This window comes from Sardina pilchardus, chromosome 3 (assembly GCF_963854185.1).
Source record: "Sardina pilchardus chromosome 3, fSarPil1.1, whole genome shotgun sequence".
Lineage (NCBI taxonomy): Eukaryota > Metazoa > Chordata > Actinopteri > Clupeiformes > Clupeidae > Sardina > Sardina pilchardus.
The window spans coordinates 8,803,989-8,810,992 of NC_084996.1; the positions used below are offsets into that span (position 1 = coordinate 8,803,989).

General features: G+C 41.5%; 2 long non-coding RNA genes across 2 annotated transcripts; both read left to right on the forward strand.

The window, feature by feature from the left end:
• The first annotated feature begins 1,400 nt into the window (after positions 1–1,400).
• On the forward strand, positions 1,401–2,907 carry LOC134076538 (uncharacterized). The gene is made up of 3 exons (XR_009938616.1): positions 1,401–1,635; positions 2,449–2,587; positions 2,677–2,907. It is a non-coding gene; the product is annotated as an uncharacterized LOC134076538 (long non-coding RNA).
• Positions 2,908–3,038: 131 nt separating this feature from the next.
• LOC134076537 (uncharacterized) lies at positions 3,039–5,740 on the forward strand. Its single transcript, XR_009938615.1, has 3 exons — positions 3,039–3,472; positions 4,448–4,505; positions 5,264–5,740. It is a non-coding gene; the product is annotated as an uncharacterized LOC134076537 (long non-coding RNA).
• The last annotated feature ends 1,264 nt before the right edge of the window (positions 5,741–7,004 follow it).

Consider the following 7,004-nt stretch of genomic DNA (forward strand, 5'->3'; position numbering starts at 1 on the left):
CATTGTGCCCTAGAAACAGCCAAATTCAAAGTGTTACAGTATCTGTCACTTGGTTCTGGCATTCCTCAACGCCTCAGACAAACATATTATAAACCAAACATTATGACCCAAAGCAAGAACACAACAGTGTCATATGAATTCTGTGACTTCAAAGGGTGCAGCAATACAATGCAATACAATACAAGTAATTGGGCTATTTTGCACAGAAATCTTCAGTGGCCAAGGAACAGCGGTAAAAATAAAATGGCTGTTGTAAGTGGTGTTAGTCTGGTGAGGTCAAGACACATACACATGGGCCTGTACTTTCCAGATTTTCAGAGAAATAGTCATCATCAATTGTCATCATGCGAGAAACTTCCTTCTAATTCCAAACTTCCCTTTTCTATGCAGTGAGCTTTCTTTCCTCTTACGTGTGAAAGATTGGACCTTTGACAATTAAAACAAACAACCTTACAAAAGAAAAGAAATACCCAAAACCAAGGACAGTATTGGTAAGAGTACTGTCCAGAACTGATGGAGCATGGAGGACAAATGAAGTCTGTGTGTGTGTGTGTGTGTGTGTGTGTGTGTGTGTGTGTGTGTGTGGGTTGACTAGACCTGAGATGTGGCAGTAAATTGGGCTCATAACTGAGACAAGCTGTGGGAGAGTATTCAGTAGTGGAGAGTGTCGTGTGAAGGGAGGGGAAAGAGAGAGGGAGTGAGGGAGAAAAAAAGAGGGAGGGAGGGAGAGAAAGAGAGGGGGAAGACAAGGTGCGAAGAGGAGTGGTGATTGGTGTTCCTTTTTGTTGAAACAGACAAAGGGAATGGGTTAAAGCTCTCAGGGGTCTCAGTATGTGTGTGTGTTCGTGTGTGTGTGTGTGTGTGTGTGTGTGTGTGTGTGTGTGTGTGCGTGCGCATGTGTGTGTGTGTGTGTGTGCATTTGTGTGTGTGTGTGTGTGTGTGTGTGTGTGTGTGTGTGTGTGTGTGTGTGTGTGTGTGTGTGTGTGTGCATGTGCAGTGCACTGGCATTTGCCAATGGATTCCAGGCCCCCTTGAGGAACACAAGCTGTCAACTGGCGGGCTGACAATGCCCAGGTCAGGGGTCAGGGTTCAGGGGTGACCAGGAGAGGGAGACGGAGTGGAAGTGGCTGAATCATAGACTGTATATATAGACCTGGACAGTGTGTCGTCCGTTGGAATTGAAGCAACCGCTAGTCCAGAGCCCCCTGGTGGCTGGCTGCAGTACAATTCGTAGCTCCGCCCATCCCCATGTATTTCAATGGGCAAGTAGCCAACTTTCCGTGTCACTTTTCTCACCTAAAACTAATTTTATATTTACAACATGTTATTCGAAAAAATAGTTTTCAATGTGCTTCAATACACACCATTTTTCTTTTCTCTGTGAAATTTTTTTTTTTTACGTTATTTTAACAAATCTAAAAAGGGCGTTGATTGACAGTGCGTCAACGCAGCTTCAGCCGCTTGCAGCCGTTCAGTCCGTGGAGTAGGCTCGGCTGTGGTGGTGTTCGTCCGTCAGGCAACTTATCATATTTGTTTTATTTGCTGTTATTACTCTTATACATTGACAGTCATGTCGTGCTGTGCTGTTGGTTGTACTAACGGGCCATCCCAGAGAAGCTCTGTGCAGTTTTTTCGGTAAGTGAATATTAACTTAATATTAGCTTGCTAACTTACAGTAGCACTATGTAGGCTATGAAGGCTTCTAGGGATCGCTTAGCCGTTAACTTTAGCAAGGTAATTTAATTTTACGGTCATCTGTGTCAGACATCCTTAAAAGGATTAGGTAGAAGAATGGTTGTAGTTATTATTATATCAATGTGTCTGATTGTGCCAGGAATAGCGGTCCAGTTAGCTGACGTTAGGTTACCGGGTACATTACGTTAGCAGGTTAATTTATCTTAGCCTGGTAACGTAAACTTATTAGTTTAGCTGCTAGTTTATTTAACAATGTTGTGATAGTTCATAGACGAAGCCGTGTACGTGGTGTATTGCAAACTTTAACATTAATAGTTCTTGGTAATATTTAATGAGATTAAATATGTTAACACTATGTAATGACCCTATGGTTATGAGTTATGACAGCCGTTTTTCCGATGAAGGCGGTCTAACTAAGCTAACTCTATGCTACCGAGATAGTGTAGCTGTGCTACCTCGGCATTCAGCGATTCCGTAGCTACGTTTCTTGAAGGTATCCTAGTAGTAGTCAAATGAATGTCATACAACGACTGACTGAATTAATAAATGTGAACGGATTAACCAGCAGCCTCGCCAGACATCAAAGCATGGCATTACAGCCCCAGTCATCAGCAGACCGGAGGCATTATGAGTTACATGTTTTTGGCCTTTGTATACAGAATCACAGCCATATGTAATGGTTGTAATAAATACACTATGACCCTTCACAACCGCTTGACATATGAATGTTTTTTTTTTTTTTTTTTTTTACAGTTTTCCTTTAGGTGTGCAGCATGCAGACAGACTGAGACGATGGCTGGTGAACATAACACGACAAGACTGGGAGCCCAGCAAGTCATCTCATCTCTGTAGTCTTCATTTTGAAGACCATGAATTCACCATTGATACCTATGTAAGCCAATCATTTTCCTGACCAACACTGTGTGGTGATATAAATTCCAACTCAACCCATTTCATGAATACCCAATGCATTATGTTAAGGGGAATCGTCTGACTTGCACTGCAGTACCAACTGTGTTCTCCCTTCCTGACCACCTGGTGAAGAGACCTGCTAGTAGAAAGGCAAGTGGTTATTTTCTTATCCTTTCTTTGTCAAGTGCTGCAAATGATAAGGAATGTGAAATGGTGGCTGCTAATACATCAGATCAAAATGTGGCTTGTCAGTAGTGAGCAGTTACATTTTTGTCACCCAAGACATTAAAATGAAAGAATGATGTCATGGTTGAGATTAGCCTATCTCACGCTAAAATGGCGTCTTTAGGCTTTCCTTTCCGGTCCCTGGAACTAAACTTCCGGTCAGGGTAATAGCCGTTCATAGTGAATGACCACGGGGGAGCAGAGAAGCTAGAGGTGGTGTAATAAAACTCTGTGAACCGGTATCAAACAAAAACATCCCGCTTTTAGCTTTCGTACATTTCTCCTTGATGTGGGCCGTCGAAGAAAATGGATTCAAGCCACGAAGAGGGAGGAGGGAACACTATTTAACGTCTATAATGTCACAGTTGTTTGTAGCATAGCATTTTCGTATTAGCGACCTGTTCGGAATAGCTAGCTTCTAACGTTAGCGCTTTAAGTAAAGCCATGTAGAGTTAAATAAGACAGTGCCTTGTGTTTGTTCAACGGTCTCTGACACAACCCAAGCCAGGACGTCTGTTTTCACGACGACAACGAGGGACTGGGGTTGTTTGAGAAGTCCAACCGTGTGGAAAGGAAGATGTTGCTGTTGCTAGCTTAGCTAGCTTTGCTTCGGACAACGAACTAGCGAACGACCGTCCCGGTAAGTTTTTATCTCCATTGAGTAGCGTTAAATGAATTGGCAAGGAGATAAATAGCCAGATGTACATTTGCAAATATATTATGTTTGTTTGGAGGTTTTTATTGGCTCTGTGCACTAGATATAGACGAACTTCCGTGTTTGTCTTATGGTTGGCGAACGTGTTTCTTGCCGTCTCTTCGTTGTCATAGCTGTCAGAAAAGCACCGACTAATGAGCACTTCAATCATACCAAAACGTAAGAAATACAATGCATGCAACTGTGTTTTGAGCTTCTTAAAACCGTGGGCGACTGCTGTGTGCCAGTTTGCTCGGTTTCAGGTCGATTTTAGCTTCCAGCTTTTTTTCTGAAAACACCAGCCTGTGTGTGCACGGAGGAGGGCAGGATTTCGGTGCCTGCTAACGTTACACGTTAATACAATTGCTTTTTGACATCGGGACTTTGTCTCTATCTAGTGTACAGAGCCAATAAATTGCCCTAAGTAACAAAGCAAAGATATTCATGGGTTTCATTAGGTCACTTTCGACAGGTGCACTAACGCAGCACTCATAATCTAGGTTGATTTGATACACCTGTGGAAAGAGACCTGATGAGACCCATGAATAGCTAGAAATGTTAGCTCGGTTTAGACAGCATATTGTGTTAGTGTGTTTTTAAAACTAAAGCCTACCTTAAACTGACAGACTTTAACAAGATTTGGGAAAGATTCTTGAAAGATTGTAGTCTTTTGAGTAGTTTGAATGAGGGGCATACGTTAAAAGACTACAATCTTTCAACAATCTTTCCCAAATCGTGTCAAAGTCTGTCTGTAAGGTAGGCTTAAAGCGAGAGATTATTCCATACACATATAGTTAATACATATTTACTGAAACACATATTCTTGTGGTGGTATGTGACACAGCACTCATAATTTACTGTCCTCATTAATTAGCATTGTTGCTTACAGTTTTTCTCTACTTGTTTATGTGTTTGCATCAGGTGCATTGGATGCAAGCTCACACGAGGATAAAGGAACTGGAGGTGCTTGTGTTGACACGTGAGTATTTCTACTTCCCTGCTCTTATGCATACACACACCCATACACTCCCACAAAATCATTGACACATCACTCCCAACCATCACTGATCTTCGTCACTCACGGTGTCTGCAACGTGCACACAAAATCATCAGGGACCACACACATCCCAGTCATGGACTGTTCTCCAACCGCCCGTCTGGGAAACGTTACAGGAGCCTAGGAGTTGCACCAGCAGGCTCAGAAACACCATAACACTGCTCAACACCAAGACCCACAATTAGCCCCTGCCCCCCTCTCCCTTGCACATGGACTAGAGATGGTCTGACTACTGATGATAACTGCCCTTTATCAAATGCACCTCATCAATGCACTATTATACAGAATTCTGTTAATATGGACTGTCTGATTACTCTATGCACTTTATGTACATAATGAATCAAGCTGTATTTGGTGTTTTATCTATATGTATACTGCTATAAAGAAAATAAGCTCTTTTTAATGATTGCACTACTGGTTTGATACTAAACTGCATTTCGTTGTACTTACTTTTGCAACGACAATAAAGTTGAATCTAATCTAATCTAATATGTGAAGTTTCTAGAAATAATCACTGAATCCAAAATCAAGAAAATACATGGAAAAATACCAAATTGAACAAGAGATGCATGCATGTATGCACACACATACACATTATTGAAGAAATGTTCATAAATGTGGAAATGATAAAAACGTACATGAATATGGAATGATAAAAAAAAGTCTAATTTGTCTTTCAGGACATCAATGAAGGTAATTCGTCTCACCAAGTCCTCCCCTCGGAAATGTCCGACTTGGTGTCAGTGACTGTCACACCAGGGAAGGGAAGGCTAGTGACCACAAGCTAACCTTGCTCCCAGATGGATCACAACAAAGCCACAGAAGAAACCTTGACCTGCCAGAGATCCACGTAGTGATCCACGTACTCCAGCCCCTGCCTCATAGCTGTGGTTTGCCATGTTTCCTTGAGGATCCTCCCTGCCAACCACTGCCGGGTCTTATTCCCCCTGGCAGCAAGGACTTCATGACTTGCTTTGAGCCTGCTCTCTTCACAGGTGGCTCAGAGTGTACATACATACACACATATATATAGATAATTGGGTTATAGTTTGTTCATTGTGTTCATTTTGTGTGTACTTTTCTATGTTTTGTATTTCTATAATGTCCACACGTTTTTCAATAAAACATGTGTCTTGTTGGTACTTTGACACTAACCTTTGTAGCGCATACCGTATAATGTAGATCTCACTTTGCAGCTTCCCAATGTTTTTTTTAAATGACCAACTGGTGTAGTTATGTTTACTTGAGCACATGGCTTGTGCAACAATGTGATCACAAAATTCTCTACCAGCAGCACACAAAATAGCATATCCTCCGCGGTCTTGCTGGCCGAAGTTAGTGTCAGTAGTAGTGGGGTGAGTGGAACACATTAGCAAAAGTCTCTGAACCTGAACTCGTGGAACAACAACTAAAACTCTGGTGAAAGAAATAAGAGATTTGTCTTGCATAGTGTTGCAACAATTTACCAATTAGGTGTGTTTCAATGTGGAGATGTTTTGGATACCATACAAATGATGACCATATTAAGGACAGACAGGCACACAAGGCACTTAAATGATATACCTGCTTGGCGTTTTATGTAAGCTTGCCTTTTAGGGACACTCGCAAGTTAGGCTCCCTATTGTAGACTACTGTTTAGCCTACACAGGAAGGTGCATATTAATACTGCAAGATACTCAAAGTCGCCCAGGTCTTAGACATTGATACACATTCCGTGCAACAATCAACTAGGCTTCAGTGATGTTTAACAAGAAACACGGGGTAAGTATAGCGTTTGTTATAGCTATTAGGCTATTGATGCATGCTCTAGACAAGTCGTTTTGATGGAGATGCGTATGTAAACAATAGTTATTTCGGTGCCGTTGTTCCTTTAGCCACTGACAGATTCAATGTTTAAAACACCTTGTTTGCGGCTCCTCGATCTTTCTAAGAGATCGGTAGCACAATGATCTCACAACGTCAGGCCTACTACTTTGAAGACCATACAAAGATATGCACATAAAATACTTAATAATTTTGTTACACAGCTTTATTGAAGTGCAATACAAGCTATGGGTTTTGATCTGACGTTAGCCATGTAGCTAGCTGACATCAACATTACCTTCACAACTATACAGATTGTTCATGGAACGATTTATATCCACAATACAATATTGAACGTGTAGCAGAAGTACATGATACTTGTTTCGTTACGCTGCTTTATTGAAGTGCATTTACAAGCTGTTGTGTCTTATATTATATCTAGTAGCCTATCTGGCTATCTGGTATTAGCCGTCTAGCTAGCCGACTGACCTTTGCCTTCATAAATAATTATATATAAATTGTACATGGGACAATTTATATCCCCGGTCCAGTTTGGATCGCTTAGTTTTCGTGTGGAGTTCCACAATTTCCTCCACCTGTGATAGACTTATCTTTTGA